Source organism: Eriocheir sinensis, chromosome 54, assembly GCF_024679095.1.
Source record: "Eriocheir sinensis breed Jianghai 21 chromosome 54, ASM2467909v1, whole genome shotgun sequence".
Classification (NCBI taxonomy): Eukaryota; Metazoa; Arthropoda; class Malacostraca; order Decapoda; family Varunidae; genus Eriocheir; species Eriocheir sinensis.
In genome coordinates, this window is record NC_066562.1 from 459,722 (window position 1) to 471,239 (window position 11,518).

Below are 11,518 nucleotides of genomic sequence, written 5' to 3' on the forward strand. Positions count from 1 at the left end.
CCTCTCATATCACAGCACTCTTAGTCCAAAAGTACAGGCCCGACAACAGACCAACGGTCCCTGCAGAAATCCTGGGGAGTCGCAGATCTCAGAGGGCCTCCCGACGCACTGAATCAAAGGGCCTCCCGACGCACTGAATCAAAGGGCCTCCCGACCCACTGAATCAAACACCTTCTTGAGATCGACTAATGAAGCGTTTCAGAGGTCGTGAGGCATCGTTTTTCGCAAATATATTCTAAAACTGTTGCATCAGTATGGTACTTTGACACTTTTTTATACCCTACCCAATAAAGTATTTTCACTCACGTGACCTTGTGACGTTTTCATGACGTCATGAGGTAAACATGGCCGCCACGAGTGACAGTCTATCCTTGCTGGGGGACCAGCGAGAGTGTGAGAGACCGTGCCTCGTTGAGGAATCGTAGTAAATGGAGTTCTCCAAATATTATTTTTCGCTCTTTCTGCTGGACAGGACTTATTATGAGAGGATGGTCACTTAAGTCAGGCTTAGTTGCCCTAAAATACGGCAGCTTTACGTGGAAACCAAGGGAGGAAGAAATGCCTTTCACAATGATACGTACTGTCTACATACCTAACAATAACTACATAATGCTTCAACATAGACTATCTACATATTTAACAATAAGTGATGTTTCGGAGAGTGCCAACATTCATCTGCACTTGTACTACCTACCACACAAGCCAACCCACTTTTAGGGGGTTGGTCATTAACAAAGCGAGTGTCTACATATCTAACAGTAACTAATACTTGAACAATGATGCTGGCAACATATCTAATAATAACTAATGTATCAGGGTGCCGACATTCATCTGCACTCATACCTACCATACATTAATAACTTTTGGGGCTGGCCACTACTAAACCTAGTGATGAGGAATGAACTCTTAATAAAGGCTAAATAACTTGACAAACAAGTGAAAATTCACTTCACTGTCGTGCAATGTCACTAATCTTTGCTTGACACCACTGGAAAAAAAACTATCTGAATCTGCAGGTGTGTTATATGTTGACACTGGAAGCCCCAGCTAGGACTGAGGAAACACTGTCTCTACTCGTTATTGTGTATGACTGAAACATCATTCCTACCCGTCATGAAGTGCTTTCCACACTCTCCAGTGTTCAGGGTTTGAAGTCTGGGCTCTGGAGATCCTCGATAACCAGAAACTTCTTTCAGCGATCAACTCCCTCCGTTCACCTTGCCGCGTTGGTATTTTAGGCAGGCGGTAAAATGATAAACTTGGGTGTTTATCTGCCTTAAGGGGCTATTACACTGGGCAAATTTTCCGTGGATCTTTAGTCAAACCACGATCTCCGCTAGCGTGGTTCTCATTTGTTTCTTGTTATTGCTGCTGCTGCTGATGGTGAGTTATTCCGTCGTCCTTCAGTGAAATCTACCGTAGCTTTGGAAGATCGTGGACAAGTCAAAAACCACGGAAATAGGAGAACCATCCCAGCGGAAATCGTGGTTTGACTGAAGATCCACGGAAAATTTGCCCAGTGTAATAGCCCCTTTATTTCCACACCCAACAACGCTGCAAAGATGTGGCATTTCTGTTCTCAGACGGGCCATCAGTACGTGCCGTTAACACCACAAAATGAGGCTAGAAACTCGCGTCCGGTCACTCCTCTCCCCGCCAATCCATAATGCACCGCGGCCGTGACGGCATGGATTGGTGTGACGTCAAACGAAACTTTTATATTCTTGGCAATATAGAGCAATGCCAAATGTGGATAATTAAGGCGCTTACTCTTGACTGGCGGCAAAGCCTGGCATGGCCAACTAGACGTACGGACAATGGAAGCGTGACGTTGCTGTGACGTCTATACTCACCCACTATAGTATTTGCTTCCTCTCATATGTCAGCAATTAATTTTTGAATGAATGTTAAGATTGTTTAGTTTTTAGGATAATATCAAAGATTTTGTATAAATACCATGACACTTGACAACGTTGTATTCCAACGTTGTCAAGTGTCGTGGTATTTATACAAAATCTGTTATTATCCTAAAAACGAAACAATCTTAACATTATATGACCTTACTGGATTATTCAGTTATTTAATTAAATTCCTTTAAAGGTAGTAAATAGCTGACATATGAGAGGAAGCGAGAGGTGTTGAGGGTGTGTGGTGGCAGTGGGCGGGCTGACCTGCAGCCGTCTTCCCCCACCTTCCTCCTCATAGAAATACTCCCCCTCCCCCATCTCTCTCCCCTCTCTCTCTCTCTCTCTCTCTCTCTCTCTCTCTCTCTCTCTCTCTCTCTCTCTCTAACATGCATTATACAAATAAAATTCAACCATGCACATGTTACTTTTCCATAGTGGCAGATAATTCGAAAGTATAAGCTGAGTGTTGGGTTGTTTGTGATGACGGAAATACAGAAAGAACAATGAATATATGACTAATTTAACCCCGGGCGGTCCATATTTATCCCCGGGCGGTGTTTAGTATGACCGCGATTAAGCGATGATATCAAATGATACAATTAAGCATTAGAAATCAGAGGGGGTAGGCATACAGGGCTAGTACGAGTAAAGTAAATAATAATAAACCTTATCCTGGGTTTGGTTTAGTTATATTACGATAATCCACAGTGATGGCAACAAAAAATAAGTGAGGTTTGGTCGGTGTTATTAAGGGTAGGCCTAGGTTAATGTAACTTTTCTCTATTCATTGTTTGATGGTCTGATTCATTTAAATCAGATATTCATTTTATGGTCGAAATTTTTACTATTTTCATACTCATAAACCTCAGCTGAAAAGGGGTGTAGTTCTGTACATTTACCTTCTTTGCTTAGTCTTAGGAACCTTTCAAAAACAGACGTGCTAGTCACTATTGATGCTACATACCATTTTTTTCCCACCAAAAACACTTATTTTTCTAACAAAACGAAGCCTAGCCTCACTGTCCAGATTTTTTGCATATTCACTTAGATTGTGATATGAAGACGGGAGGCACGGGCCAGCCATCATCAAACCAAACAGGGGGCAGGGGCTCAGCTGATCGCTCGTGCCTCCCAATATGGCTGACAATCGTTTTCCTAAAACAAAAGCGAAGCGGTGTGACGTCAGTGCAACCCCTCTATACATTCTCACCATAAACTTCTCGAACGCTGTGTTTCTTACCTGGATTTCTTACGTGGATGGGGACATGCCCCGTCCAGAAACAGTGCGATGTCTCCAACCAAAACTGCAGCAGACGGTTTTCATGAAGATGGTCAGATGGTTGGCTAATATGACATCGCGAGATGACACGGACAACTACTAATTTCAAGACTCGGTCAACAACAACAATCCATAAATACACCCAAAAGAACAACCAAACCACTAGAACAAATTAATCAAACTCGAATAAGATCAGACCAAGATGCTTGTACAGCTGGCGTTTGAAAGAATTCACCGAGATGACAGAAACAACAGAATCCGGCAAGCTGTTCCAAATGTTACTCTCAATGAGAAGAAGCGGGCTCTCACCTCAGTGTTACAGCAAAGAACATAAAGCTTATAGGAGTGTGTGAGGGCAACTACCAACAGAGTGGAGAACGACCGGAGTACTCTTGCTGCCGAGAGGGAGTTCCAACTCGCCCAGATGCAAGTGGAAAAAGAGATAGAACTCGCCCGTGTCGTCGCCCAGGGGAAAACGGCTTCACCTTCCTGCGAGAACGTGCGAAGAGCGAAATTGCCCACCTACCAAGAGGGAGAGGACATCAACAACTACCTCGTCCGCTTTGAAAGGGTGGCTGAACTTCTGCGGATCGAAAAGGACAGCTACGCCGCAAGGTTGGGTTGTCTCCTCACGGGTAAGGCCACTGAGCTGTATTCTTCTCTGACAGCTGACATAACTGGGTTCAGTAAGACGGCGGACAACTACCGTCAAGACTTCCGTCACGCCAGGATTAAAGTTGGGGAAAACTACCAGCAGTTCTCCATCCACCTGACTAGGTTGTTTCAGGCGTGGTTGGAAGCCTCTGACGTCCCCTGCACTTATGAAGAGCTCCGGGAGTTTATGGTCCCAGACCAGTTTCTAACTAATCTTCCCCCAGATTTGAGGATCTTCATCAAGGAGCGCCGGCCGAAAGATCTTCCCGACGCAGTGAGGCTTGCTGATGACTGGTCGTCTGCCCGCCATGCCTACCCAAAAGCTTCCTCTCCCTCTTCCCGAGGACTTTCTAAATCTGTTTCGCCAGCGAAACCATCACAGTCCTCTCGAGGCGACTCCTCCAAGACTTCTGCCCAGCCCGGCTCTGCAACCGTGAAGTGTCACCAATGCGGGGAGGAAGGCCATATCCGCCCACGCTGCCCGAAGAATCCCCGCGCCTTCAAAGATGGCGAGTCTGCTAAACCATCACATAAGGTGATAAGAGTGTCCCGAACTTTTCCGTTTCGGGCACCATTAACGGATCTTGGAGCTCTAACATCATCCGGGATACAGGCTGCTTTTGTGTGATCGTCTCTTAAGACGTCCTACCGAATATAGATGTCTCGAGTTCTCCAAAGGCCTCCCTAGCAGACTACTTGGGACGAGTAGATCAGTTTCATGTGGTGAAGTGCTACTTACGATGTCCCTACTACACCGGTTGGACTGAGGTTTGCTGGGGCCCTCACAGGAAACGTCCCTGGAGTAAGGAATCCCCATGACCCTGATTCTTTCCAAATACCATCTGATTTTACCGATACTAGATACCGATACCAGGTACCGGTACCTGGTACCGCGAAGCCTCATGATCACTTGGGTTCCGGGAAGCTTAATGATCACTCGGCACTGCGCATTGCCGCTAGTACCGGTACCGTTTGGATCTTAGTGACGCTCGGCGCTCGCCCGCCTCCATGTGGTATGGGCCCTGTGTGTAGACGCTGAGTCACTGCCCCGCTGACCGTCTCCCCAAGTTCCCACCATTTTGTCCTGCTTTCCGTTTCCATCACAGCTCCCGTTTCCATTATTTTATTATTTTATTTATTTATTGGAGTTACTGGATAATTCTTCATGTCCGATTCTTTTTCTTTTTTAGGTTGCTAATAAATATTGTTATTGTTATTAGACTATGATCGAGTACATCCATAATAACTATACATGCTATTTTTTTATCGAAAAAATAAATATCCACTTCATTCATAAGAACATAAGAACATAAGAACGCAGGAGTCTGCAAGAGACCGGTAGGCCTGTACGAGGCAGCTCCTTTGACCCTAAGCTCCCGTGTATCTAACCCCACCTAATATCGCTGTCCATGAATTTATCTAGTCTATTTTTGAATGTGACAGTTGTATTGGCACTCACCACATGACTGCTAAGCCTATTCCACTCATCCACCACCCTGTTAGTAAACCAATTTTTGCCTATGTCCCTGTTGAATCTGAATTTATCCAGTTTAAACCCGTTACTTCGTGTCCTACCCGGTTCTCTTACCAACAAAACCTTATGAATGTCTCCCTTATTAAAGCCCTTCATCCATTTATAAACCTCGATCATGTCTCCACGCACCCTTCGCCTTTCTAGAGAATGCAAGTTTAACTGTTTGAGTCTTTCCTCGAATGGCAAGTTTCTCAACCCCTGAATCATCTTAGTCATCCTCCTCTGCACCGATTCTAACATTTTGATATCCATTCTATAGTAGGGTGACCAGAACTGAACCGCATAGTCAAGATGAGGTCTAACTAATGCTAAATATAGTTTGAGGAAAACTTCGGGGCTTCTGTTGCTTACGCTCCTTGAAATAAATCCCAGTACCCTATTAGCTCGATTTCTAGCTTGAATGCATTGTGCCCTTGGACGGAGATCATAGCTCACTAATACACCAAAAAACCTCTCGCACCCAGACATAATTATGAGTGTCATTTAAGCAATAGTTATGTGAAGGGTTGTTCCTACCTACACTCAGAATACTGCACTTCCCTACATTGAACTCCATCTGCCATTTATCCGCCCAGTCATATAATCTGTTGAGTTCACCTTGGAGAATACTAGCGTCCTGATCCGACTCAATTACTCTACCGATCTTGGTATCATCTGCAAATTTACTAACATCACTACTAATTCCTGTGTCTAAGTCATTGATATAAATAATAAACAAAAGTGGACCTAATACCGAACCTTGACCCCCACTCGTAACACATCCCCAGTCAGATCTTTTACCATTGATTTGCACTCTTTGCTTCCTATTGCTAAGCCACGCCTTGACCCAGTTCAAAACTTTACCCTCTACTCCGTGAGCCTGTAATTTAAGCAACAGTCGTTGGTGAGGAACTTTGTCAAACGCTTTACTAAAATCAAGATAGATTACATCATAATTTTCATCTCTGTCAACCGCCTCAAATACTTTATTGTAGAAGGACAAGAGATTGGTGAGGCATGACCTACCTTTTGTGAACCCATGCTGCGAGTCGTGAATTAAGCTATGTTTCTCTAAATGCTCCCGAATGTTCCTGGCTATTATGGACTCCAGCATTCAGAGAGAGAGAGAGAGAGAGAGAGAGAGAGAGAGAGAGAGAGAGAGAGAGAGAGAGAGAGAGAGAGAGATTTACATAGAAAATCAGACCACATAGACCCCATGGTCCAGACTAGGTGGTCTGTCCTTAAACCTAAGTGATTTTACATTAATCAGAAGGCTCCTAAACGTTGCATTTCTACTCTAGTTGATATTAAGTTGAAGGAGAGAGAGAGAGTTTTCTTTACAGGAAATTTATTTGGGAATTTCATCAGAAGTCATTAAGAAAAAAAAAAACTCCTTCGGGTACCGGTACCGGTACTAACGGTACCTGATTTTTCGGTACCGGTACTACCGGTACTCAAATTAACGGTACTTGCCCATCCCTACACACTACCAAACTTTGGACTGAGGATACCATCTACCTCAAGGAACAACCCATAGTAAGCTGGGGAGCGACGGACACTATCTACCAGGTGGGACAGTTGTTAAGGTCAAGTGTTACCTGGCCTGCCAGGGCAGGGAGAGTCTGGGGACTAAACAGTTAGTTTAGTTCCGTCCCACCTGGTTCATAGAACTGCCGTTCCTCTCTTACAGGCTTTGGGGGTTGTGCCATATTACAACCTCTTGGTGGCAGCTTACAGAGAGGGAACATAGCAGGGAATCGAACCCAGCTGTACACTCTCTCTGAGGTTGAGGAATAATAGCGTCACTATTCTTCCTCTTCCTCCCTTTCTTTTTATTTTCAACATGTGATGACCAGGGGCCGTACCCGGGGCTGTCACACCACCTTCCCTGAACAGTTTCTAAAAGTCTAACATCACCCAAATATCCAGTAAACCACACCACAGAAGCGTAGTCGTAGCCTAATATGCGAAATAAAAACCGCTTTCATAAAATCTGGAGTTCTAAAATAATTCCCTTAAGAATACTATAGCTTATGCCACAAGCTTTGCATGCAATCTCTCTCACATAAAGATGGAACTTGAGAGAAGAATCAATCCTGACCCCAAGATCTTTGTGGTTGTCAACATCTAAAATGGGTTACTTACCAATGAAGTACTGCAAGAGAACAGGTGCATATTGAAAATTCCTACAAAAGTTCAGTCTGACACATTTGCCAATTGAAAAAGACAAACCCCAAGATCTACTTGTATTAAAGAGTAGGGAAATATCTCTCTGCAGATGAAAATGGGAAATTAAACAGTCAGATTTCGAGATTACCGAGGCTAAAAATAACTTAAGGTCATCAGCAAAGAGACAACATTTACAATTCAAACCGGAAACAACATGAATGATATAGATAAGAAATAGCAATGGACCAATCACTGAACCCTGTGGGACACCGCTACCAACCTCAACTTGATAACTCTCACAGCCATGCACAACCACTTTCATTTCCCTGCCAGTCAAGTAATCACTCAGCCAGCCCAGCAAACAGCCTTCAACTCCAATGCTAACTAACATCCTAAGTAACAGTCTATGGTTCACAATACCAAAAGCCATCTGAAAGTCAAAAAGCTAACATCCACTGAAAAACCTTGATCATAGTGATCAGTAACATAGTCATAAGTGAATAATAGTTGCACAGACACTGACCTGCCAGATCTAAAACCATACTGATAAGGTGAAAGTAATTGACTATGTTCCAAAAAATGCTGACAAATGGGAAACTATATAATTCTCTCAAAAGATTTTGAGCACACAGATGTCAAGTTTATGGGTCTATAATTAATAGGATAAGAATAAACTCCCCTTTTAAATAGAGGCATTTCATTAGCATCTTTCCAGTCTGAGGGGACACGCACTGATGAAAAGGATTTTCTGAATAGTAACAACAGGGGGTAACTAATACCGTTTATCGTTTACCGTTGATGAGGTTTCAGGCCCCGCTCCACTGCTATATAGCGCAGCGCTCCGCAGGGGTCGTCAACAATTATGTTAGCCTCAATAACAATCCTCGATATGCATTTATTCACAACGTCGTAGTGAGTGAGTGAGTCTTAATTGCTTTCATGGATAGCCTACTAATGTCCTTTTAATAAACTTAGCATCATTATTGTGGGGTTCTTGAAAGGTCTGGACTTCCGAAAATCCCGTAAATTCTCAGCAATAAAAAAATATAAAATAAAATAACTGAAAACTGAGTTATCAGACTCACAGCTCCTCTAGTCCTTATAATTATTAAATATCTGACCAGTCACATCTCTCATAGGGTAAACAAAAGCCAGATAAAACCTGCTCTTAAGTTTATTGAAAGCAACAAAGAAACTCGCTGGAATTTAAGAATAATTAATTAAACCAAGCACACAGCGACCTAGCTATCTACCTTAAAACATCCTAGCAAATGGTTACTTAGCTGTAGGGTGGGAGAAAGGGGGAGCCACACCTTGATCTGCCTCGTGTGTCTGGAGCCCTAGAGTCCTCCTTCAGTCCTCTCTCGTTCCTCTGCAACCGCCGTGCCCTCACTCCTCCCACGGGCTTCCCTGATCTGAGTACAGTCACTCTGGACTTGCGGATACTACAAGGCTGAAAAACCCGGAGGCTGGAGAGGGACGTCAGCTCGCGGTGGAGTTTCGGAGGAAGATGGCTTGAAAGATGGCGGCGGTCCCACAATGCTTCGCGCGCCGGCCGCGGTCAAGATGCCAGCTCTCTCCATGCTGACATCTCGTTTTCTGTGCAACACTTACGCTAAAACGCCCTAAAGGGTATGGATTTATTATTTATTAATAACCTAACACATGCAATTGGTCATAGTGGGTCATGCATCCCACACATAGCTCAGCGTTGGCAGTAATAACGAATCTGATTTGAAATAGCGCGCGTTCCCGCCTTCTAGTTTTCCCGCCTGATCTGTGACTCTTCCCGCTCTCTCAATCAAAATGGCGGGGATTCCCGCGGTAATTTTCCACGACCACTCCCTGAATAATGAAATCATGACATTTCGCCCCCCCTTTAAGAAAACTTTTGTCTTCAGAGAAAAGTTTTTAAACTGTGAATACGCTGCCAACACTGGTAACATGCCCTACAACTGCACCTACAGAATTAGCATGTTCCTGACAGTACTTTCTCACACTTTATCACACACCTTCTCATACTGTGGTGTATGTCAGTTAACCTCTGCTCAGGTAATTGACGGTTCGCCTGTGAGTGAAAAAACCTCAACATTTACGTTAATACTCAAACTAGAGGGAAAACTCCATAGCGAGGCGCCACTACCTTTTAGAGCGGGCTTGGCGAACTTCGCCACATTTATTCACAGTAAGTGGTGTTATATATGTATACATAGTGTAGGTGGGACAGATGTGGAGTAGCAGTAGGTAGGTGTAAAAATTGTGTAACTTATTGTATAAATTCCTGGCTAACTGCCTAATTTTTCTTACATTATCGCACCATGCACCATACCATGCGACTTAAATTTTAAGCATGCCGCAAAACTCTCCCACATCTACGGTCTGAGGCTGAGAATAGTGAGCTTGGCTGATCGCACCATGGGGTGGCGACGCCTGAACCCATCTAATCTGTCCACTTTCGTCACTTGGTTCCTCGACTCAGCTGAATCTTAAGGTCCCAAGATCATAAGAACATAAGAACATAGGGAAACTGCAAGAGGCCGGGTGGCCTACACAGGGCAGCTCCAGAATCCCCCCACTACTCACGATGGGTGAGGTGTAGTTGCAGGGGCTACAGGTAGAGGCTTGATCCTCGTTATACCGGCGGTACTAGGCACGCATCCAGTACCCTGTCTCCTTACTGCACCCACACCTCACTGCCACTAGTGAATATAAAGTCTCCGAGCCACCTACTTGTCCATTTTGATCATCTTACTCTGCTACCAGACGCTCTAGCAACGATGCTAATTGTTCCCTCTCCTCTGGGGTTAACTTTTCTCCCAACGTCACGTCATGCACTGACTCTTCTCCCAACGTCACGTCATGCACTGACTCTGTCTGTCTAGAAGATACAGTGAGAGGAGTCTCGCCGTCCTCATCATCCTGTATTACTACAGCCGCTCCCGCATCTACGGTCTGAGGTTGAGAATAGTGAGCTTTAACTAACTCTAGACACCTCACCTTCTCGTCATCATACTCATTTTCTCGCAAACAACCTGCGGCTACTTCTGACCGGTAGTATTGTTTCAACATGTTGATATGGAACCGTTTTGGGTGTCCATCAACCAGGAGAATATAATTAAGGTCATTAACCTTCTCCTGAACCTCGTAAGGTCCCTTCCACTGAGCTAACAGCTTGTTGCTCGCTGTGGGAAGCAAAACTAGGCACTGTTCTCCTACACTGAGCTTACGCAACTTTGCCTTCCTGTCGTAGTAACTTTTCTGTACTTGTTTTGCTTTGAGTAACTCCTCCTTAGCAATGTTACAGGTCTCTCTCAGCCTGTCACCTAAATCCAACACGTACTGGTATGTGGTCTTGACTTCCGGGTCCGGCACATTGTCATCCCACAGCTCTCTCAGTAACTGAAGCGGACCTCTAACCGACCTACCATACATTAGCTCAAACGGGGAGAACCTGGTGGAGCTCTGTGGCGCTTCTCTGTACGCGAACAACAAAGGAGCCAGGTACCTAGGCCATTCCTTGGGTTGTTCGGCAGCCATGCGTTTAAGCATTTTCTTAAGTGTGCCGTTAAAATGTTCACACAATCCATTCCCCATGGGATGGTAGGGCGTGGTATGTAACCCCTTGCACGCTAGCAGACGTAGTACTTCCTCCATCATCCCTGAGGTGAACTGAGTACCCCGATCACTCAGTATTTGTCTGGGTATACCTACTCGGCAAAATATAGTCATGAGAGCTTCAGCCACAGTTTGCGTTTCAATATTCTTCAGCGGCACCGCTTCCGCCCAACGCGTGGCAAAATCTACAAGCGTAAGAATATACCGGGAGCCATCGCTGGCTCGGGGCTCTATTGGCCCCACCAAATCTACTGCTACTCTTTCAAAGGGAGAGTCAATAATGGGCAGTGGCTGTAAGGGTGCAGGCTTTACCCTACCCCTATCTATAGTTTTTTGACACACATCGCACGACCTCACATATCTAGCTACCTCCTGGCCTAT